This window comes from Adelges cooleyi, unplaced genomic scaffold, assembly GCF_023614345.1.
Source record: "Adelges cooleyi isolate 19-005CV unplaced genomic scaffold, UGA_ACOO_1.1 ACOO_flye_CR_arks_rails_tigmint_CR_PRNA_108, whole genome shotgun sequence".
NCBI lineage: Eukaryota > Metazoa > Arthropoda > Insecta > Hemiptera > Adelgidae > Adelges > Adelges cooleyi.
This window is the reverse complement of record NW_026095761.1, coordinates 5,142,314-5,169,029: the sequence shown is the minus strand read 5'-3', so window position 1 is coordinate 5,169,029 and position 26,716 is coordinate 5,142,314. Positions and strand designations below refer to the sequence as shown.

The 26,716-nt window shown below is 30.4% G+C and overlaps 1 protein-coding gene and 1 long non-coding RNA gene across 5 annotated transcripts in view; one reads left to right on the top strand and one right to left on the bottom strand.

Annotated features, from left to right (window-relative positions):
- LOC126847039 (growth factor receptor-bound protein 14-like) overlaps window positions 1–13,425 on the bottom strand; it is a 90,126-nt gene extending 76,701 nt beyond the window's left edge. For 2 of the 3 annotated variants that reach the window (XM_050587012.1, XM_050587029.1), the window contains exon 1: window positions 1,733–1,824. The gene's annotated coding sequence lies outside the window, so the exon portion shown is untranslated. Of the gene's footprint in view, window positions 1–1,732; window positions 1,825–13,365 lie in introns of those variants that run through there. The other variant, XM_050587021.1, reaches the window with a different exon arrangement.
- LOC126847057 (uncharacterized) lies at window positions 2,276–6,549 on the top strand. Of its 2 annotated transcripts, XR_007686969.1 has the most exons (5): window positions 2,276–2,583; window positions 4,521–4,745; window positions 4,860–5,043; window positions 5,100–5,319; window positions 5,408–6,549. It is a non-coding gene; the product is annotated as an uncharacterized LOC126847057 (long non-coding RNA). The 2 variants fall into 2 exon arrangements; XR_007686968.1 differs by having other exon boundaries at window positions 2,277–2,583; window positions 4,521–5,043.
- Window positions 13,426–26,716: the final 13,291 nt, after the last annotated feature.

The following is a 26,716-nucleotide window of genomic DNA, read 5'->3' as shown; positions in this document are numbered from 1 at the left end:
TGGAGCGACCCCCGCTGATTTTTTTGAAAATTACAATGCATGTGTTTTACGGTAAAAATAATGTTCACAAATTTTTTTGGATTTTTTTTTCGATAGTTTTGGCCATTGTCGTATTAAGTATTTTCAGTTTTTTCTTGACACTTATTTTTTATAATTTTTTTGTCGCATATTCTTTTTTTCAGAAAGCTTTTAGTAAACTACAAACTGGGATCACCATAAAAATGCTTAGAAACACAAAAAAAGAGGTGAAATTTCATAGAAAAAGTCGAAAAAACGGAAAATATCTTTTTTATACAATTATTTCAACTATTTTTAATTCTGCGGTCGTTATACGAATTTTACCTCTTTTTTATCTTTCTTAGCGTTGTTACGGAGATCCCAATTTTAAATTTATATATTTGAATGTACATTTTTTTTTGTTAACTTTAGCTATGTTTTTTGACAATATTTCGAGCTCGTTCAATTGGATGCAAAACTTTGGCGGCAGGATGGACTGAAATTGTCTTCTTTCGTATATATAGTCGTACTCATACGTAAGGACTGTAAAAGTCATACTGAAAATTTGCTAGGAGTTTACTAGGATATTTTCATATTTTGCTAGACGCCTTATACAACTTGATACTAGAAACAAACATGCCGGTGCTAGCTAACTTGACCATGCGTCGGCAAATCGTCGATACAACACATTTCATTTCCCAAAATATTTTTCAAGAGGTGCTTGAATTTTGCTAGGCGATTTTTGTAATTCACACAAATTTGCTAGTGCGTAAATTTCGTTGTAAAAAATTATCAGTACCGGCATAAATAGATTTGTAATTTTTACGCCATATTTTTGTTTTGAATTTTCCAGCAATTTTGTTAGGCAAATTTAAAAGAAAAACGACAAACTCAAAAACGAAATTACAAAAAAATGCTAGCACCTGCTGCATTGCTGGCATGTTTGTTTCTAGTATAACGTTAGGTATAAAGCCCCTAGGAAAATATTAAAATAGCCTATCAAAAATCTAGTAAATTTTCAGTGTGACTTTTACAGCCCTTTACATTATGTACCGGTGCCAACTTGACCCACATTGATTTTGATATTTACACGGTTGGTTTTTTGTTGGAATCCGTCCAAAACGATCATCTAGAGTGAACTGTGCACACTCGGCTTAATATTATTCGGTGGGTATCTGTTCTGGTATCGGTGAGTCACCGAGTTCGTCTATCAGCTATGCAAACAATTAACGAAAAAACGATGCTCGTCAAATAATATTTACAATGCAAATAATATTTTGGACGCACCACAGTTGATTGTGCTGTATACAGAGTGCATCCAATTAGCTCGAGACTCTCGTTTTCTGGTAAAACAATTGTAGGTAATTTTGTAGTTTGTTTTCCAAGACAGAATATATATTTTTTTTTTTGGTAAATTTTGAAACTTAAAACTACCTAAATATTATTACATATTCTATGATATTTTTTTGAAATATTATGGGATTTCATAATATTGTTAAAACTCACGTTTTTGTATTGAAAAAAAAAACTACAAAACTACAATCATTTCAAGCGTTAAAGGAATCCGTCAATGATTATAATATATTATACCATAGACTCTGAGTTGGTAATGGTGTATATAACAAGTATGACGTACGCGAGTAGAGGTGTAGGGCCAATTTTCTCAAATCGTTTTCGGTTTTGGCAATTCGACTTAAAAATGTGTTCTTGTGTTAGCGTAATGAGCTGTACTTACCGTGCGTTTGGCCCAAAGCCTAGTTTGTACGACACAAAGTAAATAACGCGGTTGCAACGCGATGGTCGTTAAAAATGGTTTTTTTTTTGTCGAACACGATATCTATTTATTAATTTAAGGTAATTTTCAATGTTTATTATTTTATTTTATTCTTTTCGCTGCAATCGCCTTCTCTTGGGCTGGTGCATTTGACCTTTTTGCACATTGCCGGCACAGTAATTATTATTATTATTATTATGGCATTGAACCGGCGACACGTGATTTTTCATTAAATTGTACGCCAACGCCGAGAGATCACTCGGGTTCATAGGCAAAACGGACGTGGGAGTGACAAAAAAAAAAATATATATTAACCACATAAAAAAAAAAAATTTTAAAAAAAATATATATATATATACACACACTATACAGACTAAAATATTTAATTTATATACATTTTGCAAACAACATTATTCAAAAACGGTTATTCGGATGAATAACTATGTAAATAATTAAAACACAACGTAATATAGTTTTTTTTCTTCAAAAAAATGATTGTAAGTGCTCTTGTTATAAACTTTTATATACATTTTTAATCTAATCGCTTATTATTAGTTGGGTTTTACAAAGGATCGAGAAAAGTTAAACGTTGACTTAGTTGAGATCACTATTCTCTGTTGGTCTTAAAACTTTCTAAGCGATTATTTTTTTTTGTTCGGCCAGCTAAGATCTAGGCTCTAAGAATCCGATATGAATCCTTTATAAATATTAAACGTTGCATTATGTATCTAATGGCAAACGATGAATGGTCGACGACCAGTTTTGGATAATAATTTTTATTTCTCAAAGACTAGTCGAAGAATCCAGCGCAGGTGAGTAGTTTGACATATTATGTGTGGGTTAGTTTTGTTGTTGGTCAAATCTTCACTAATGTAAAACTATGATGATTTTATCGACAAAGCCGTTTTGGAAAATGCTACAAATGCGTTTTTTAACATTTTGTCGCGTCGCTAATGATTCCAGTAGTACATTATTGCCATATTATAATAGACAAACCTGAGCAGTCTTGTGCGTGCCAATAGCGGTTCTATTAGTTTGCATTGGACACCACGACCTTGAGTAGAATTATATACATGGCGGTATAAAAAACGTTTTAATATCATTTCAATGCTGTCCCGGCAAGTTATTGGGTTTACTGCGAACTGCCTACACGGTAGGGATAAAAAAACTCTAGTCGGTATAAAATATAAATGAGCCGTTTTCTTAAAAAAAGGAATACAAAATATTATATCTATTTTATTAGAATGTGGTATACGTTAATTTTTGTTGTTATGACTCAAATAAGTGGACTTATCGTTGGCGGATTATACAGGGAGGTTTATTAAGGAAAGCCACTCGTTTTCTCTTAAAGTAATTTCAGTTTTGTAGTTTTTCTTTTTTGAAACATTTTTGTTTGTTTTATTTGACGTTAACAATATTTTTAACATTATTCGCCTTATTAGCAATTTCCAAAGATCCACTAGCATCAGCCTGCGCAGGGTTGCTATATCCCCACGGTATGTTACCAATGATTTGCTACGCGAAGACCGCAGTGACGATATATCACCCCACAGAGCCTTAATTTTTATAAATATATTGTTAATGATTTGTTAAACAGAAAACTCTTCTTGTTAACGTAGCAGTTTTGGACGCTATGTCACCAAAAAAAAAAGAACCATTCCATTATGATATAAAATAAAGTATTACTTATTAATACTAAAAATATATCAGTGTAAATTTTAATAATTGTTCTTCTCACCTAACGAACACTTTTTTGAAGAACTTAATTTTACTCGATAATCAACCTATTAAAAAGCAATAAAAATACAATCTGACCAATTGAATCTTAAAGAAAAAAAAACAAAACTGTTCCCAGTTAAATAACTGTCATGCGATTGAAAACGGGCGGTTTTCAAAGAGTTTTATATAGGTAATATTTGAGAAAACGCGGTTTAAACAAATTTTGACCATGTCGATTAATTTTCAGGTTAATTTGTATAAGCTTCAGAGTATAAGTTTTAACATACATACAATTTTTCTTATGAGTTAAACTGTTAAAGTCATTTAGGTTGTACAAAAAACCAATTTAACCTAAAGCCCACCACAGTTACGTTTACTTAAAATTATCGGATTTTAGCTCTCAATCTTACAACTATTAGTTATTAATTAAGTCTTTTTTTTCACTCCAAATCTCCGGCATCTGTCTTTTTAAGCTGAAATTTACTTATGGTACTATTTTGTTGTATAGATTTTAAATATTTCAATTAAATAAAATTCTTAAAAAAATAAGAGGCCTACCAACGTTTTAAACTTAAACGTACATATTTAATTTTTTTTTTTAATTAAGAATGTTTTACAGACAATTTCAGTAGTATTTTTTTATTTGTCGTCCGCACTCTACCTCCAGTACTTAATTTTAAACTTAATTAGCAATAAAAGTAATTATCCAAAACGGGTTATCAACCAGTTGACATTTTCAGCGAAATATTCTTGATTTAAAAAGTCAATTAAATATACATATTAAGTATTGCCAAATAATGTAAGCGGTCCAACGGAGTAGGATATAATATAATGTGTCCAGATAAAATAATTTTAAAAACAACAGTACCTTCTCAGCTCTGCTTGGAAACTTAAAAAAACATAATAAATTCTGGACACATTATAATATTTTATTCGGTTTGTTGGAAGCGTGCCGGGAGAGTTTAGTAGAATAAGGGTTATTTTATTGAATTAAGTAACGCCACACGATTATTATTGTTTGTTTTTTTAGACTAACGAGCGGCGTGGACTATAATTAACCGCTTAACGACCAGTCGTTGACAAAAAAGAAAAAACCATGTAAACGGATATCCACGTGTCTGCTTGAGAGTTTGGTCTTTTTGAAGAATAGATCAATAAAATAGTCAACCAATGTAAATAAAAATGTCCACGCATGGAAAATCAGTTATGGCAAACAATATCTTACTTAAATTCTCTGGAAGTTTATTGAATACATGTAATGATATGGCATCAGACATTTTTTAAATTATTTTCTGTTACATTATTTTTTAAAAAAACACATTTGTGCGCTATGTATACAATTATCATAAATTAGCTTGAAGTTTTTTAGGTAAACTCTTGTGACCGTGCTGCCGATTTCCCGTAGGGTCTTCAATTATTTTTAACCAACCGTGTAAGTACGGAAATTAATAGCCTGCTCAAACTTGGCGCGTCACCCTGACCAAAGACTCAAAAGAGTGAATGGACTAGAAGTGACAAAGGTGGTATTTAAGTATCGGCGCGGAACTCAGAAGGTATTCTGTTTTATAATAATGTCTTTTTTGTGTCTAACCGTTTTTTTTTCTGGTAGCAACTCTACAGATAAGAAATGGTAACTAAAAAGTACTCAAATGGACCGAACATTTAAAAAAAGTTCATCCCTTCCACACGAAATCAACAAATTTACATACTTTTCAAAATAGTCGAATAAGTTCCCAAAAATTGTGTGGAACATTCTTTCGACAAACCTGAGGGAACTTGATTTCTTTGTTTCACGTTTTTGGGACTTAGGTCTTTGAATTAGATTACAAGTAAATCTCCCTTCTAACTAGAATTACTAAACGCTATTAGTGGCAACTATTATATTTATGTATGATATTATTTATTTATTATTTACAGCCGCCATACTTGGGTCACCGCTGTTAATCTATCTGTATATTTTTTTATTGACATTGACAAACCCGTCCATTTAAGTTTTATAGTTTATCATCTATATAGGAACTTTCGTCCGAGCAATAAATTGTATAATAACAATAATGATGTTTGAAAAGAAATCCATGAGAACACTCCTTTTGTAACGTCCCACGCATGATTTTCGACGATACGAACCGCAATCACACGACATCGGTAAAGACTATAATAGAGATTGTATAAGAAAAATAAAACCATAATACACGAATTGAAAATTACACACAACAGAGGAATAGACAGTATTATTTCCATAGTATACTCGTTTGGAGCTGTACTTATCCAAACAATGTTTGCACATTACATGTGTGACGTCCCGTGTATACTGACAACAACGTCTGCCACCTGTTAAAACTGCACGGTTAGGTTAGCACCGTTAAATTTTGCTTACACAGTGCACTGGAAAAAAAGGTTTATTGTAAAAATTCACATTTTATGAAAAACAATTTTTAGCTGTTTAGTTAAACACTATTAAATGTTATAACGAAACGCAGATATTGAGTCTCTTCTCAATATTATTATGAATTAAGCAAAAAGGCCAGCTGCAGTGTGACCAGTATGGCAAAATTACATTCTTCTGGTACATATATTTTAAAATTCGTTTCACTGCAGCGCAATATGATAAAAAAACACATATTATGACTTATCAGTTATAATATTATCACATATTTATGATATTTAATGAAACTGGAATTTATCTATTGATAGCGAATGACTCACGTTACTATCAATTCATTAATTAAGGTAGGTATATTTTAAGAAACCATTCTGAAAAAAACTTCATTATTATATACAGGTTGTAACCTATTAAACTTAACACAACTACGTGCAAAAGACACTTTGTCTAACATGTTTTAAGATACGTTTAAAACTAAGTTTAAGTATAATTATTGTACATGAACTAGGCAAACGAATATGTTTATTGTACAGAAATGTAGGACTGAATTCGGAAAACGAAGTTCATTTATTATTGGCACTAATCTGGCAAAGCTTTTAGTTATTGATGTTGGTTTATTTGCAAGCTTAAAATAGTATAGAAAAACTATCGATGAAAAAATTAGATTATTAAGTTACTGATATTACTTAGTATTTAATTGTACTACTTTATTTGCAGTACGCCTCAAACATAGTTTGTTTTATAATATGTATACTTTTTAGTAAATAAATAAAATCTTGTCTCTATAACAAGCTTAGCTTATGGTGACAATCATTATATATAATACATTGTTTATTTTATATTTTGCTTAGTATACTGTATAATATTGTAATAGTATTATATTGATTTTTAAAAATGAAAATAAATAAATAGATCCATTGATATGTATTAGTATAGTTGATAAGGATTATGTTGCGTGCAGTGTTGAACAACTTATAAAACAATTACTTATTTGGATTTAAAGTGGTCACACTGTCGCGCTGGTCTTCTTGATTACTTCGTTGCATTATTATAATATGATGTTACAATTCTCTATATTTTTACTCTATACTTCGAACCGATTGGATATCCTGTCTAGGTGGGAAAATGTCAACATAATATGAGACTTTGAATGCTTTATAATTATATAGTTTGAAAATTAAATTATTTATGCCAGTACGAATTTAGGACAAAACTCGAATGCCGACCCACACATTCGAGTAAACACCATCGTGAATTGTCATGTACTCGTCGTTTTTTGCATTTATTCGCTGATGGACAAACAAAACAAATTGAAGAAGCTGAAATCTAAAAATACTCCACAATGAAACCGTACAAATACTTATGGAATTCAGTATACCACAAAAAACGTTTTTAATATTATTAATACAATAAGTTATAATTCACTATGAAAATTGTGAGGTTTACATAACATCTCAGAAGATATTATACTTTGTTTGTTTTTAGTGAGCCTAAATTTGTTATATTTTTAACTACATAATACAACCCCATCTCTTGTGTGTCGAAACCCAATTATGTTTAATGGTAACAAACATAATATCTCATCTTATTAAAAATAAAACATTTTAATGGCATACATTTTAAACGTTGATAACATTGTAAGTAAATATCCATAACTGACCAGTCGACATTTTCAGCAAATTATTCTTAATATAAAAAGTCAACGTTCAGTTAGTGAAAATAAAAGAATTGTACCTTATCTTTTTCTTCGAGCCAAGTTTAAAATATATTGCATTAAAACTATAGAAATGCATTTCTGTGTTAATTTCCGTGTTATATTTATAATTTCACCGTTTGCCGTCGGTAATTTTATTATGATATTTTTCTTCCTTTACCGTTAATGATATGTCTTCACTTATAATATAAACTATTTCTTCATTCACTATTTAAATCCGACCCGAAGGACCTTAGGACATGTTTTGAAGCATAAAAGGTAACGTTTACATTTAATTAATATTGAAACTATAAAATCACAATTATTTTAAGAGAAAACGAGTGGCTTTTCCTTAATTAATTCCCCTGTAAAAGTATTGGATAAGTTCAATAACCGTGATTTGCCACTCAAGGTTCTGAAAACCAAAATTTAAAAGTAGCAAATGTTTTTATTATCCAAAACCGACTTTGTTACCCAGCAATCATAAATTCTAACACGAATCGCTTATTCAAAAAAGGTATTTGAGTAAAAAAAAATCAAAAATTTTGGAAAAAAAACCACTGTTTTCCGCTACACATAAATGCTTTGGGGAAAAAAATGAATAACGCAAAAATCCTTTCTATTTGCATTAGAAACATTTGATATATTTTAACATGCTTATTTTATGCCTTTTTTAGGCCAATCTCAGCCGGGGGACTTATTTAATTAGCCGAATAAAATATGTAAAAAAAAAAAACAGGAATTTAACGATTCGAAAACGGTTTGTTTGCCAAAAAATGCACTACTGAACGAAAACTGAAAAAATTGGACGGTCAAAAAAAAAATAACCGTAAAGAACATTTTTGTCGTTGACACATTTAATACTATGAAGTGAAAAATGTGGTCCACAGAGTTACTGGCACAAAGGAACGGCCGGTTAATAAATTCGATTTGTCGTCGGATAACACAGCGACATGGCTAGGTCGGCCGGAAGAAAGAAAGTAAAATTATTTTAAGTCAAGGTCGGAGTGGTGTATGTAAGAAAGATAACTTTTATTCGACCCAACGACGTTCGGGCTGCAGTCGGATTTGGGATTTTTATAAATAGAAGACGGGAGACACTCGTTATCGGCATAGCAAATCGGTATTAGGCGCCAAAAAACTGATGGCGAATGTAATTCCGTTTAATTTTTTTTATAGTGTAATTAAAATGTTTAAAAAAAGTGTACACGCTGACGTGTGTGCGAAGAAAATATGTACAAAAATGATCTGCCAAATCGATTGCAAAACTCTTTAAAATACCAACACATATTACGTCATCACGACAACAAAATTAACCCTTTCCCGATGGTATTTTACTATACTAATATCTTAACGCAAATGCTCCAAATAGGGTTCAAAAACAGACAACAGTATATGAACGGCGTTGGGCTCGTGCAACAATAAGACGGCCGTGTAAATGTGTCGATCGGACGTTGTTTAGGAGCTAAATAAAACTATGTTATCTACATAATAATATGTATAATTATGATAATAAATTGACCAGCCGCCTCTTTTTACTTATGACAAATATTGTTTCTAAATACAGTGAAAAATACCAAGAAAACACCATTGACCTCTTTCCTAGCAGTAGGGTAGAAACTTTTTCTTTATTTCGCTTTACCAGGCTTGATTTTCGGCGTAAAGGTCTGACGGGCACACTATAGGTAGATCTAATAATATATTATACATATTTTCAAAACACTTTACTCAAACTTTTTTTCTCATTAAACAAAATCCGAAAAACGAATTGTATTCATTAAAAACGATTTATATATATTTAATTATTTTTACTATAATTGGTAGACTATAATTTGCCGGAGACGAGTTTTTCTTTTGAAAAACAAAAGCGATTTTGAGGTTTTTTTTTTACATTATACAATATACATTTTAATGTCCATATTCAGTTTAAGTTTCAGACTCCAAACCCTAAGACTACACCTAAAATAGGAATCAAAGTAAAATATGTCTCTTGTCCGAATCCGACAAGCTAACAAATGGTAAAAACGTCAAATCGAATATATTCCAACGCAAAATAAAATAATTAATCAACGATGACATCATTGATTAATTATCATTATAATATATTCTTATCGTCGATTGATGGTGTTATATTTTGGTCCGTTTTTCAAGCAAACCTACAATTTACAACGATTAATAATTTTCACGTTGACAGTGTTGTTGCATGATTAGCGGGACATAAATATAAATATTATATTTTTATCTTATCTCGTGTGATTAAGTAGCAAATTAAGGGCGATTTGCATTAATCGAATAAAGCGTGTTGCGCAATGTATGCTAATATAAGATACGAACAATAACGGCATGTTCAGCCTTATAAATAAATAAACGACGTCTGATAAACATGGAAAATAAGGATAGGTATTTTTCATTTCACTTAGGTTAGATAAGGTTGTTTCGGAAATTTTGTGAGCCTAGTGATAAAGTCACTTCAGATTTCAGATTAAACGCTTTTATGCAAAATTATAGACGGTATTGACTAATAATAATTGTATAACAAGTTTTTTGTTATTTTAGTACATACTTTGTGTTTGACTGACTGATTGACAGTTTTTTATTATACTGTAAAAAAATAAAAACCCACAATTATTATAATTTTCAAAAAATAACGTGCCCTATAATCATCACCCTGTAGAATCAAATGACAACAAAAATCACTCTATGAAGTGGATCATCCGTCTTTGTTGTTGTTTACCCATAGTATTATACCGTAATTAACACTATAGTTAAAACATGTTTCTGATACCTATTAACTGTTGGTTCATTTGTAAAAGCAACCTTGAAATTTAATATAGTCAAAGTGTAATTCTCCAGCTTTTTCTTCTTTCGTTTAAATTTTGTTGAGAGGACTATACATGTTTTATAGTCTCACTTTCGGTCTGTTTGCAATATTAATTTCAGACCCCAAAACTACACAAAGTCCTAAGACTACACACGCAAAAAAAGCAAAATAATATAAAAGTTCTTAAAAAATACCTAACACAAATTTGAAAATATTTAGACTATTTTCAAAATGTTGTTTAAGTATAGAAAATATTATCATATTATATACAATATAAATCATAAGTAAAACATTGGAAATTATTTTTTGTAACATTTCATTTCCCGTTAAAACTTCATTTAGAGGGCACAAACATTTTTTCAATATTTTGAAATTGTTAATATATAATATATATATTATTTAATTATACATATTCTTTGATTGATATATTTTTATTTTTCGATTTGTAAGTGTATGAAAAACCGTTATGGTTTTCAAGGGCGTTCAGCGTCTATTGTATGGGTCACTCAGTGCAATTATTGAAATGAAGTATGATTTATGTATGATTAATTATTTACATGGCGTTTTATACAAATATATAACTTGAGTTGTCTCGTTCGAATTCAAAAGCCCGTAAGAAAAATAATACAGTAGTTTACGTTCACACACGGCAGTTAAGAAATACAATATTTTTGTTCGCTTAGGCCCAAAAAATGTTTAGTAAATACCCCAAAAATATAAGTCATATTGTCGAGCTTATGTCTTACCAAAAAACGAAATTCCCCTGTGACTGGCTCTTAATAACAAAATCATTTTAAAAATAAGTGAAAAATAATCTTATTACATCCAAACTTGTATAGGATGGATAATATGAAATATCCTACTATACTTTATTGTAATACCACCTTAAATATGGTGTAACCCCAAGAGAATATCATTAACCTCCCAAAAGTGATAGACACTGTTTTTTTATTTCGTTTTTCCACGCTTAGTTTTTAAAATTAAGATTTGACTTCTAGTAGATTGTAAGTTGATCAAATTTTGGTCAACAACATACATTTAGAAATATTTTCTCAAACCATCGTTTGGAAGTTTTGGTCAATCCAAAAATAAAGCCAAACACTGTATTACAAGTACGATTCATATAAAATTTAATATTATCACCTGCTGATATTTACTTATTGAGATATACAATTTTCTTTCTTGTACAATGGCAACTCAATTTACACGTTTTTAAAAAAAATATATTTTTGTTCCTACTGTTTTATTTTTGATTACTAATAAATTAATTTAAGCTATTGATTTACATAAAAGGTTTTAACGTCTACGGTGGTGGTCGATTTGCCTTGAGATAAGTTATAATTTTAAAAAACTTTTGAAGTACAGGGTTTTTTTTTACAATATTGTACATTTTATTGTCGACCAGCTATTTTAACTATACAGTATGTATTAGTTTATACTTTGTTTAAACTGTACTGAATTAGGTTGTACTTTGTTATTTTTTATTAAAATCTAAAAAACTTTGCTGACACTAAGATCATCATGCGTGACCAAAATATAGTGTTCTTTAAAATTTAAATTATATTTTCGGACATTATTTATACTCATCAAGTATCCTAGTTAAAATAAATAATTAAAAAAATAAATAATTCATCATTGTTAATGGCACAATGAAACAGGTAATTAAATGAGCGTATTTCATTAAAAAGCTTTTAATAAAACTCAAAAAACCTTCCATATTTTTTTAAAATTAATAAATAGCGAAATATTTAATTAGTTTATTCACCAAGCATTGATATGCAATAACGGTTTATTTAATTGGTACTGTTTTAAACTAACTAACCCTTTAGAGCACTTTAGGATTGCGCGTGTAAAATATCACTTCACAAGCAATGGAAACTTAACTTTTTATACTTCCAGCACCGAACACAATCAATCAAATGTATAGCGAATTAATATAATTAATTGTAATTTTATTTTAAAAAATCCAACAATAACGTGGATAATTTTGAAAAGGCCATTGAAAGTTCATTTAGGCAATCTTCTAGGAACCGCCATACATTATTGCACATATACATATATTGCATATTTTAATTTGCACGTAATTGTAACATTTATATACTTGAATTAAAATTTTGTAATAGAAAAATATTTTTTTTTTACTATTTTTTCTAGAATTATATTTGGCGAAAAAAGAAATTATGCGTTATAGGGTTACATTATTATTTTGATTTCTTTTTAAATGTTATGTCAATTTTAAATAATTTTTAAAAAAAGGTACTTTAATGCGGCAAAAATTTAAAAAGTTTACCCCTTCAAAATCTAATAAACACCCAAAAAAAGTCAAAATTGATTCCGAATTTTTAAGGAACTGACTTAAAATTACCGATGAACTAAACTGTTCACCCCAGAAGGGATGGAAAATTGTACTGAACGACCATAAAAACGGGATAATTACACTACAGACGAATTTACAGGTGCGAATGAATCAACAGTCATCAAAAATGTTATCATCGTGTTGTTGGCTTGCCTATTGGTGACAACGGCAACAAATTATTTGGATAAAGTGGCAGACGATCGACCCTAAACGTAACCACTCCTATATTAAAAATACAATTTTTTTAAGCAGATCATTGTCAATGCAATGCCTTTATCAATATATTTTGTATTTCTACCATAATTCGATAGCGGTTTTACCACTTTCGGCTGTCGTAAAGTTGTGTCCTCTTCCGCTCCAATATACCCCCGAGCCCAACGTGCTGGGTTTTTCATTTTACATCTAGACTTAAGTAGACTAAGGGTACTTTGGACATAATCTATCGTCTACGGTGCGGACTGTGTTGTTGTCGATTTGCCAATCACCGAGTGTAGGGACTATAAGGGGAAGCAGCGCGGTGCAGCATCGCTAAGCTGGTGTTAAACGCGCAAGTAGTGGACAAAAAAAAAACAGTATTTATTATTTTAAAATGTGCATACTATTACTATTGTTGTGTACGTACCCCGGACCGATGGGCGTTGTTGGCTGACTTTAATGGTAAAATTGCGATTATTGTTTTGTTAATTTTTTGTTTTTTATTTTTGGAGAGGCTTCGACGACGGATTTCCTCGACAGCCGTCCAAACGGTTAAGCGTTCGGACGTTGAATATCACTGCTCTGCGTGCACCGACTATACACAGGCGACATTACACGCCGGTCGTTCCGTTTATTATAATAATATAGTATTAATTATTTTTTATTATTACCGTTCGTCATTGGCCGCCGCCGTGGGATAGCATAATATTATTCTCTTCTGCGACCCCGCCACCTACTCGTTATTAGGTACTACACCGTCGCTGCACCTGCGCTGCTCCAACAATATTGTGGTGTATTAGTATATAAATCACGAACTCGAGACATTTGCACGCCTATGGAACGCCTCTGAGACGGTTTCACGAACAGCCGACTATAGGCAATACGCGTTCCATATATTGAGTTCAGTGGTCTGCAGAGAAGATGTGGAAATAAAGACAATGGATGAGGGATAGAGGGGAGGAAATGAGTTGAGGATAGGGACTGGATGGTGATAGATTGACGTGTTCAATGTGTAGCAAGCCAATAGATCATAAATCGTATCCGGAAAGTACTATGTGGGGCTGAAAATTAAAAAAAAATTCACACCTTCCCCTTGAAATGAGAGAAAATCACCCCAAAAGTGTACACATATTTCATCATACAATTACGGCAGGCTTTTTGTCTTTTTTTTTTTAATAGTCTAATTATAGTTCTAAACCTGTATCATCCTTTTTTAGAATAAATCATTCACCCTTTCTTCCAGAAGGGTTTGAAGATTTTCCTTTATTTTGCTTTCGACATGAATATTTCAGACGACGGTAGTCTGTCATAAATTCGCTTTACCGTTTTTTTTTTACCTGAGTTGGGGATGTACTTACAGTAGGTACAAGAAGATGGAAAAAGTATGAAAGGAGTGGTAAACCACTATTTTGTTTGTGGTGGTCCTTATATACATACTTTAAACGTTAATAAATATATGGATATTTTTTTTTAGCTTCCGTGCATCTCTTATCACTGATAACGGCCATTTGTTGAGAGATTAGTGATAAAATATCAGTGATAAGGGACACCTAAATATTGAAATAATTTTTTGGACACTACGCAAATATAGTAGAATGGCTTTTTCTAACTTAACGATAATTACTTAGGCAATAATTCCTATATATGAATATTTATAATGTAGAGTTAATGGTAAAATCGTTGAGCATGAAATGTTTTTAGACCTAATTCACATCTTATCAGCTGGCTCTCGCCATTCTGATCACTTTGTTGTCATGTTACCTACCTCTCGTCAGCTGATTTTATTAACATTTTCGTGACGTCAATATATAAATTTACCCGACTTTGTAGCTTTTTCTAAGCACACATTTTGTGTGTCATGTTGACCTTGCCATTCGGGGTGTGATTTCGCATGGTTTGTGAACACTACAGGTTTATTTTTTTCAACCGTAATAAGAGGACGGTATGATGTTCGGTACAAAAAATAAATTCATAGTCGTTAAAGGTCAGACCGCGGAACGGCGGGATTCGACTGCTAAATGCTGGCCAAATAATTTTAATTAAAATGGAGAAAAAAACAGTGGTATTTTTTTTTTTTTTAATTTAATCATAACGTTTAAATAGTTTTTCTCGGAAACCGACTTAATTTCGTAGCCAGAGGTAATTTTTTTTTTCATTTTTACTAAAATTATTTTGTCTGGTAGACACGTGTGTAAGACATCGGCCAAAATGTTCATACGCGGAACGTTCATGAACTTACAAATGGCGTAACAAGGTCTTCTTTTTATTTTTATTTATTTATGTTGAACGGCGACTCGATTCCAAATTTCTTACGTTTATCTACGACGCTAAACCGTGAAAACATAATGTCTATGCACATATCATCAGTCTACATATTATGATTTTGATCAGGTGGGTGGTAAAACAGAAAATTATTATTTTGGCTCGGTTTGTACTCGGACACGCTTATGTGCACAAGTCGTTTTGACTGGACAATATTTTTAAAGTCAATACGGTCAAATTATCATACCGTGTAACAGATTATCATTTCCTTTTTTTTTTTATTCCTGGCTTCTATGTGTTCTATCCGTCATAAGTTTCAAAAAGTGTACCAATAGGGACACGAAATTAATTGTACTCATAAATAAACTACCGAGTTTAGGGTGAATCATTATAAGAATAAGTCACTTATTTTCTCTTAAAATATTTGCGATTTTTGTGTTAACTTTTTGGAGAAATTTTAGTTAACGTTATACTTTACAATGTTCAGTTTTTTCCTTAAAAATCTATCAACTTTTGTAACCTAAATGGTAACATATACATTTAATTTAATTAAGGCTTCAATGGTCGATAACCAGTTTTGGATAATTACTTTTAAAGTTATTAGAGTTTAAAATTTAGAACGGAAGTGAGTGTACGGTAGCCTTCCTCCAGTCCTAAGCTTTCAACTTAACAAATTACTTTTTAAATAATTATCGAAAACTGATTATCGACCAGTCAAAATATTCAGCAATATATTCACTATTTAAAAAATTAATTACATTTATAGGTTGATTAAGTTTCATAGGTTGATAGAACTCGGAAAAACACCAAAATAGTTAAATATTTAATAATTTCATTGTAAAATAAAACAACCAAAAATGAAAACTAAAAAATGCAATTATTATTTGAGTAAATTACTGTGTTATCTTTATTATGTATCAACCTGTATACAAAATTGTCACCGTTTAATAAATAAAATATAAAAATAAATTTGTTTGACCCTTTGGCACTTTTTGCTCGGGTATTCAACCCATTTCACATATTGTGAAATAAATGCGCAATAAGTTAAACCGTTAGCTTTTTTTATTTTTAATATGACATTTTCAGTATACTTTATATTGGTACTACGTGAAACGTTTAGAAAATATCCCTTGGCTGTGATAAATGCCGTTAAATTGAACGCCCACAGTATCGACGGTATCGTATAATAAATAAAACGATTCTAGGACAAAAAAATTACAAATAAAAAAGTGTTATGCACAAATTAAAATGTAATTTACGAGGTCAAATGCATGAAAAGGCAAACAATTATTATTCAAACACTAATGAATGCCCACTTTACTTTGCTTGTAACTGATTCTTCGGTTCTTTTTTTTTTTTTGAAACCTTTACTATTTGGTTTTGCACAAGTGTAGATGTCATATTATTATATTATCCAACACATTTTAGATCATGTGGTTAAGGTGATACTTAGATGGGTAATTGGGCAAAATATATTGCGATTAACTTAAATATTATGCGCTGATATAATTTATTCTGTCGCCAGTGACCAAATCTACTATGTGACTATAGTTAGTGACTATTAGGCGTTTTCGTTTGCCAACTAAAATAACATAATGTCAACAGTAAAAAATAAAATACGAACAATGACATTACATTTTGGTCAGTTCTTCGGGATAGGCTATTTTAATAATACACCAAGCATAATAATAATTATAGGTTTATACCTTATACCTATTACAGACCGACAACTACAACAATATACTATTATACTATTATACTATTATACTAGTAAAATAAAAAAAAACATTGAATATAATTGTGGATATAGTTTTTTTTCGAGGACATTTTTGATTATAGATTTTTTCCACTAACGACTAAATAAAACCTAATTATATACAGAGTGATCAATTTAACGCAAGTCGTTCGTTTTCAGGAAAAATATTTGTCTTTCTTTTTGAAACATTTTATCTTTACAAAATTACTAAATGTTTATATCTTTTAGTAATATCCCGAGCTCTATCTACTTTTAAATCTTAAATAGAAATGTACACATTTAACTAGCTTTGCTGAACATCTTCATTGGTCAATTATAGTAATTATACTAAAGTAGTGTTCGACCAGTCAACATTCTTAGAAAAATAGGTTTAATTTAGAAAGTTAATTAAATGTTTGTGTCGCCATTTAAGGTTTAAAAAATGATAGAACTCGGGGGAAAAAAATAATGTCGTAAAATAACATAAACTAAATGTCTCAAAAAAAAAAACACAATTTGCAATTATTATTTGAAGAAAAAATTAGTGTGTTATGTTAAACTGATCACTCTATAGAATAGTATTATAAATCTATGATATTACATGCGTACAATTTTATTTGTAATAAAAAAGACTAATTAATTTTAGAAAAAAAGCAAATTAAATTGTTTTTACCTCAAGTGTTCAAGAGTGTTTATGAATGATAAAAATAAATGTGTACTTATTGGCAAATTGTACACTGTTTGACTTTTTTGATTCATCGAAAAACTGCGTTTTATTTTTATTTTTCGCTTTGCCAACACAATAAAAAAATCACACCGTATGACCGAACTTTGCTTCAACCCATAACTGAAAGTATTTTCCTTTATTGGATAAAACGAAATAATTTTGTTCTCGATATTTCCAATAATACATTTTTTTTTAAATTTTACTCTAAATCACACAGTCTGTAAATTTGTTTTACAATAAGTACCTACTGTTGTTGAAAAAAATAGTAAATAGCTTGTGTGGAGAAACCACAAATTTGTGTAACCATATTTGGAAAATAAATTTATTTATGTACCCATATATTGTTTTTTTACCAAAAAAGAACCAATCTTGGTATATTGTTTTTATTAGTTCCCTTTATTGTTTTAGAATTTTCGCAAAAACACAGCTATGGACGAATCGGTCACTCGCCAGTTGTTTTGTCCGGTTTATTTAGTTTGGTCCAAGAAGAATCGAATAATGGTTTATTCTGCTGTTATTCGTTTTCGGTTTAGTTTAGGTTTTGCTTTCTCTCGATTTCATCATTGAGTATACATCAACAGAAATCCCATTCAAGCCGAGAGCAAAACAAACAACACAAATTACTGATGTAAGATGTCTAACGACAAACGTTTCTCAGAACACACAGACTGGTGGTCCAAATTTTGTGGAACAGTTAAACAACAGATAAAAAGCAGATTAAATTCACTCAATACCAAATACGATTTACTCAGCCATAATACTATGTTAGGTATAGCGTTGAGTAAACATTTTGGTTTGTTGATTTACACAATAGTTTACCTAGAATATGTCGCATTGTGGTCTTAACAAGACAGATGTTGAAAATATTTTTTTTCTACCCTTATACTCAACTGTGCCTCTATTGGCGGACCTGTCAAACAAAGGGGATGGGATTGGAAGAAGAGAAATCGATAATTCCTGGATAGCTAATAAGAGATGAATGATAGAGGCAGAAAATCATAAGACGTGTCCATGATCCGATATGTGTCTTCAACGTGAGATTTGATTAAATATTGAATTTGGACTTAAACTTGGGCGGGTCGATTGCAAAAAAAAAATGTAGATAATGTAGATAAGACTTGCTCGATTGGAACGACGCTGACTTGAGTTTGTAATAAAAACGTTGATAGGCAATTCTATTGGTTCGCTGCGAGATGGTGGCATTTGTATTGCCTATACGAAACGCCGCTTTTTTCTTCATAAAACAGTTTTAAGGCGAAAATTCCCTTTTATCATACAGAAAGAAAAAGAGATGGGAAGTTGAATAGATGGGATAGTAATAAGTGCAGGTGAGTTGGGAACGGGATGGTGATAATTCCCGGACAACTGATAAAAGTTTATTGATAAGAGATGATTGATAAGAGACAGAAAATCAGCTGATCATGAGACATGTTCACGGTCCAATGTATTTACTTCAAGGAATATATTGAAGAATATGTTTTAAAAAATGTTAAGTTTTAATTTCACGTTTACTTAACATTTTTCCGATTAAAGGTTTATATAAATATATTTATTTATTTTCAGTTGTTGCTTATGAAGTATTCCCTCGTTTGGGGAAGATGTTTTAATTTATTTGAAGAGTTTTAATATTTCTTAATTCTTTTTTTGAACTATAATTTACCAGACTGGACAGACAGGTGGTTAAAAATGGGATTATTGAAGTGTACAAAAGCTGTGACTTATCTATTTGGAGTGTGTTGATTTATAGTAATGCGTTCTCATTCCGGTATTTCCATATTACTTTTTAACCGAGTCGCCTTTGTTGTTTCAATCAACAACCCCGTTTCCAATTTGGATACATTCCGAATCGGCAGACCTTCTCAGAGTAAAGATTTTTGTTCAGTAAATGTTGTAGTTAAGGGACAATCGATAATTTAAATGATCACAAAACACATTTAGGTTCACGATTCAATATGTTTCCTTCAAGAAATGATCGGATGGGCGCATGTTAACTCTACCTGTTATTTGTTTTAGTAATATTAACAATACCCAGAAAACATCTTGAAGGGGAAGTTATTGTTTTTAATATTGCTTTCCATCAACATTGGGTAATATAGAACCTACAATCGATTTGTTTGTTGAAAAATTGAAATAAACGATGTAAATATTATGTTTATAATAACTGCATGCCATTCTATATATTATGTAGATTTTTGTTCATCCTTTAATACAGACAAAATGAAATGAGTATAATGTTCATTGAATGAATTATTGTAAAAAGTTGTAAGAAATGTCTCACACAACGCAAGTAAACGTTTCGCCCGTTGAAATTAGTTCAGGTCTACAAGCAGCTTCTAAATTACTTTTACAGGAAAATATTATAATTTTGGGTTATTATAACTGAAATGGATAACTTTTTCATAACTTTTGGTGACATCATATTTAGTTTGGTTTAAAAAATTATGAGATTCAAAAGAATTTTCGGGTATTTTGAGCATTTTCTTTCTATAGAAAGTTATACATAATAATTTGTCTTTTAGCATAATTTTCAAACCTCTAACCTCCTGCTGTTTGCAGATGCTTTTGTTACCTAGGATAAGTGTATACACACACAGTCATCGGTCCCCTTGCCAATCATGCCGTACAATTATTTCGACTAACCCCTGGACCGGGCCGGGGGCGGTGACTGAGATTGGGCCGGGAAAAACTTTTACAATTTCGTTGTGTGTCTGAGCATATATACATTTATCCGTGTACAACACATACAGGGTACGGCCAGCGGCAACAACATAATAGATAGGGTCGCCGGGTAATTGAATTCGTGACTGTCTTTTGCCGGTGCGGTGGCAGTCAAAGATATAATCAATACGAAATAGAGACGAGCCAGGGATATACAGGGTGATTACTAAATATCTACCCGAATTTCAGTAGCTTCCAGAGCCTAACCTGGACTTTGGAAACGCTAACGGCAGCGCGATTATTGACATTGTTAATTAAGAATAATTACCAATAACGTGCTGCTTCGTTTGACAGAAAACTAAAAAGTTAGTTTAAAAAAAAGTTTTTTTTATTTCTCTCTTTTTAAGTGTAGTTTTTAGGTTTAAAGTTTGAAAATTACAGTGAGGGTAGAACGTAGAGCGGGGCTAGAAAATGTACAAATTTTATAATAATCTAAAGTAAACTAAACTTGTGGGAAAACCAAAAAGAAAACAACACTTTGACCGTAGAAAGTGTCTAGGTTTTTTAATTTCACTTTTTCAAGTATACTGTAGGGACTTGATTTCTGAAAATAAGACTGAAGTTTGCAGGTTAAATCATTGAGGATAACATTTTACACATTTTTTTGTTTATGTAATCTTACAAAATTATGAGATAACCAAATATGTACCAACCTTTTTTTGTATACTCCAGAGTTCTATCGACTTTTGAAACTTTAAAATGTATTATGCATACATTTTTGTTGACAATTTTGACTGGTCGATAAAGTATATTAGACAACTACATATAAAGTTATACAGATCATATAAAGTTATTAAGAGTTGAAAAATAGATATTTAAAATCTGTTATCGACCAGTCAACATTTTCAGCAAATCGTTCTTAATTCAAAAACTCAATCCAACATTTGAGTATTAAAAGTCGATAGCACTTTGGGAAAAAACGAAAAAAGACAACATTTTGAATATTGTAAAATAACATAAAATAAAGTGTACTCCAAAAAGAGAGTTGCAATAATAATTGTTTTGATAGAAAATGTGTGTCTTGTCCATAACAATCACCCTGTATATATACTCTTTTTTGTTACCTATTCTGACTGGAAGCGTTTGGGAAAAATGGCCCAAATGTCGGAAAAACAACATGACTTAATGGGCAGATGTAATAAGGGGTAGCCGCGCCGGGTGACTCATTGGAAACACTTAGCCGGCGTCTTCGGACCTTTGCACTATACTATATTATACCGTCGTTCATTTTATATATATATATGTGTTATGCCGGTAAGTTCGCAAAGAGCTCTCTGAAAACAATGTGAACGCTTTGGGACAAAAGAGAAAAAAAAATGAAAAAGATGACAATATAAACGGATACGCGCTTTCGTTCAACCCTCGCGGGAAATGGACCGGAAAAATAACACTTAGTTAGATCTTTACAAAAAAAAAAAAAAAACTTAAGTAGACCTATAGTGGGGACGGTGCCAAATGAGATCAGTGTAGTCCTAGGTAAAATTGAATATATTATACGTTACAGTTTAAGTACCAAAAGTTTCGATAAGGCTCAGGAAAATAGTAAAAAAATTAAATTTTTAGTAATCTTATACATCATTTGATAACATAAACAAAAATGTTTTTAAAAAGAAAACCTACAAAATTGTGATTTTTGAAAGAGAAATTGAGTAAAAATCGATCATCAATGAAATACCATGTACTTGCACCTCTTAAGTATAATATTATAACCGTACTCGTTTGCCATTGTCTTAGACAAAATTCTAAAATGCTCATAAAATAGAGCATTCTCTTTCCATAGTCAGTTTAAAATTTGTAACCTGGTTGCATTGACCAAAGTTAGCTGTTTCCAACACTTATATCATTTCATAAGTCTAAGTACATTGTAAAGGTTTCTTTTTTTTACCTGGTAAAATCCTGTGTTGCCGAAATCATGTTATTTTAAAAAAGGTCCAATGGCCGTCGTATACATTTTATGAAGCTTCCGTCTTAATTTATGTTCCCTTAATTTTATTCCATCCCTTTTTTGTTGTAAGGCTTATCATATACTTTCCATGTGAATAATGTATTTGCATTGTCATGTTTTTTGGCCCTAAAAATATTATATTTTCTGGGAAAGTAATTTTGCTTGGGCTTAACCGTTTGTGTACATTACGAGGGTTTGGTGAGAATTAACAGCTATAGCATCCTTTTCACAACGTCGGATGAAGTTTTGGGTAGATAACATCATGTTACTTTGCTACTATTGTTATAATAATATATAAATATTTGTTTGTCGAAAATTATTATTAGATCGTGTGATTATGTTGAAGATTGTAACGACTGATGAGTTTCCTATTGTATCTTTAATGTATTTACTAAGAAGAGGGAAATGAAAATTTGTAATTAAGTAATTCAAGCATTATATTATTGTTTCTTAATAATTATGTATAAAAAAAAACGTAGCCTTAGTTATAATTGTATTTCTTAATTTTTCGGTTTTCTTGACCAATTATTAAACACTGGAATGCAAACTCCGTTGAAAAGTGTGATTATTCAACAAATTCGAAGAGAAATATTAAAGTTTAGTATTTTACTATTACTTTTAAAATAAAAATGTATAAAATTTGTTCAAAATTAAAAGGGAACAAGTACTAGAATGAAAGAAATAAGATAAATTCGAACCTTATTAACAAAAATATAACATATTAAATCAACATTTATCTTTTTACGACCGTTGACTATTTCACTGTTTTAATTTTGTCGATTCATTCACACAAAAAGACCTGGAAATTTAATACTAAAACTACTTTTTTTGGGGTGGGGGAGGGGCCTAGGGTTCTTTAATAAAAAAAAAGTATTACAGCAGATTTTTGAGAAAACTGCATATGTAATGTTAAATTAATGTGTATAGTTTGATACAAAGTTCCCACCCCTTCTAGGAAATGGGTTTTTGATATTTGTGTATTTTATTATATTGTAATCAACGTGTATGGACAGTTTAATGTTTAAAGCATTTTCTATATAAATTTGGAACTAGTATTCGACTATTTTTATAAAAAAAAACGATAGCATATCAATATTTTCAAATCAAAAAATGTGTTAATTTTTGGGCGTTTTTCTAGATTTTGAAGGGGGAGGGATTGATTTTTCGGTCGTCAAGAGACAATGGGATCAACTAGGGCTTGTGAATTACTGTGTGAAATGATTGCAAGTTATTGCAAATGACATACGATAATGATATTAACCCGAAACTTTTTTAACCGATGGAAAAAATATTATGATACATCCGAAAAGGGATGTGGTCCATAAAAATTATACATAAAAGTGAAAAAATATATAACTCATATTAGCCCTGCACTGTTGCCGACATCGGATTACCAACTAAACCGAACACCCTGAATTTATCTGTATATTTTATGACGGGGCACGTTTATTATTATTGGTTGTTTTTAAGCCACTCGTTGACAGAAAAAGCGCAAACTATAAACTAATAAATAATAAAAACATCCGGGAAATCATTTATAACAGTCCATTAAATTTATATATTAAAGCGGCAATACATCAAATGATTTTTTATACTCAATATCATATCAAATATTTTTTTTTAAAAAGGAAAAATGTCCAGATTGCTGTTAATAAGAATAACAAACGATCAATCCTTATCTTATCCACCGTAATTTTCAATTTTAATCTAATTAAATTAGCATTGAAAATATTATATAAAAAAATCAATTACAAAAAGTCAGTTGTTTAGCTGTTTTCTACGAAAATCCTTTGACTTATTCAATACTTTTTCTTCTCAAATCAACCACATATTTTATAGTGTATTAAACTAAAATTTGTTATGATATTCAACAATTTTTTTTCTTCATTTCTATTACTATTATTATTATTACATCATAACAATATTAATCAAGCAATAACTGTTGTAATATGTTGTAATCGATTCACGAGTGTTTTTCGAGCCAAAGTTTACAGATTTATTATCATTATCGCAATACTATTTATTTGTTCAACACACTTGACAGGGTTTAGTATAGTATTTTATCTAATTGGACTATTGTGCAAAGTAGGTAACCAAAACATGTATGTTGTTACGAGTATACATATAATATTATTTTTATTCGATTATTTTGTTAACTCGGTTGTGTGTCAATCGTTTTTTAATACAACGTAGTTTTTTCTAGAAAAATTGTCGATTCAAATAATTCAAATTAAAACAAAACATCAATAGAAGTTTTGAAAATATTGATTTAAAAAAATTAATTTTGAAAAAAACTAATTTACAAAAGATAATTTGACTGGACATCAACTTATATCGTCGCCTATACATTGTTTCTTTTAAACATTGTTTTAATGAATGTTCACTGTTGTGTGGAAAACAAAATACAACCGAGTATTTGTAATGAAGATCACTTCACCGGTATCGTTGTACAAAACGAAATTTCGACAACAGTGAAATGAAAATAATAAGATTAAAAAAAGAGAGTACGCTCTTAAAACAAGGTGAGTGGTACTTAGGATCCCAGGTCTTTATGGAAATCAACAGTTGGCAAAAGCACGTACCTACAACAGAGGTTGACAATTCCAATTATAACGATTTAAACGTTCAAACGGGAAATTCAAGTTTTAAATTAGGTAAAAAGTGCGGTCTCGCGGACTACTTTTTCATATTTTCGGTTTTGTATTGTAAAATAACTGCGCAATATGACTGAGTAATTACTTAGGTATTAACGAAAACTGGGAATTTAAGTTTTTTACTGGATTAAACAATACTATACGACTGCAATCGTTTAAAATAAAATTAAAAAAACAAAATTATTTATTTCTAATAATAAATACAATTTGTGTTCGTAAGTGTTTTACTCGAATAAAGATCCCAATAATAATTTCAAGTACATTTTCAATTACTATCTAACTAAAATAAATGTAGAATGTAATTAAAACCATTAAAAATTATGTATACAACGAATATGAATTATGTATTATTATGATGAAATAATATGTATTGTTAAAATTGAATATTATTTGAAGCAATCAATACTATTATCAATATAATATTGAACACAAATGTAATAAAAACTGTTTATTATGTTTTGCAAACAATTTATCTGCGAAAATTGTATAAACTCGATGGTTTAATTGTTAATTTTTGGCTTAAATTATTTTTTTTAATTCTATTCATATAGAGCTGTTGGTATATAGTATAAATCATTATAATTTTATTACATAACAACGGACGTGTGTTTTAAATGGAACTTCGAGTTATTCTTTTATTACAATTACATATAATTACGACGGTTGATGATTTACATAATAAATTACTAATTAGTTTTAATTTAGTAGATTAAGCCGATATGGTGTTTCGTGTGCTTATACGTATTATGTATTTTATTATTATTATTTTAGTTGGTAAGCGCATTACAAACTCGCAATACTAAATTGGTATTTGAGTTGATTAAATGATAATTTATCAAAGAATATAGGTCAATTAAAGCTAGAGCTGAGCAGTATAGTATATGTGTCATCTTTGATAGTATAAATATAATATAGTAGTATGTAGTTGGCGGAAAAGACAAATTGGAGCACTTCATTACTTGTAATGCAATGCATTAGCCATTATTACCTATTATTATGTACAAAAGACACAGAGTAAAATGGACTTGACTTGACTTGTGATCAATCATTTTCTGCGTGTCGTGTTGGCCGTCACTTGTGAATGGGTTAAGTGCAAAGGCTGCTTCGCGTTCATTAGGCCATTTCCGAGTTTTTACCATAATAATGTTTTTAGACTGGAAAATTTTTGAGATTTTGCGTCACGCTAGTTTATTTACTTGTTTAACTCAATGTCTCAGCAATTTTTTTTTCTTACAAGTATAACATGAAAATGGCAAGGCTTGACACTAAAACTAGTTTGAAAATAAAATAAATTAAATTTGTTTTTGCGGAATAAACTGCTAACTTTTAAATCACACGAGTTCATCTGAACTACCTAATCCAACTGAGATATACTGTTTCATCAAATGCCAATGTAACTTCAAATAAGTAATTACATTGTCGGGTTAATCAACCCGAAACGTCAAAATTGATCTTATAGATCCTTAAGTCCAACTTGGATGCTCTTAACTCCTACAACCTAAATAAATAATAAAAAAAGAATTGGTTACACTATAAATACTTCCATAAGAAGAATATAATGTATAACACGGGATAAATAATGGTACCCATACTTCATTATTGTTTATATTTAACAATCATTATTTAATAATACATTTTTTTTTTAACTGTGGGCTTTGTTCTTTTGTCTTCTTCGTGCACACGTAACTAGTAGTTTCAACTAATTATAATTGAAGACTAAATAATTGCCCAGCCAAA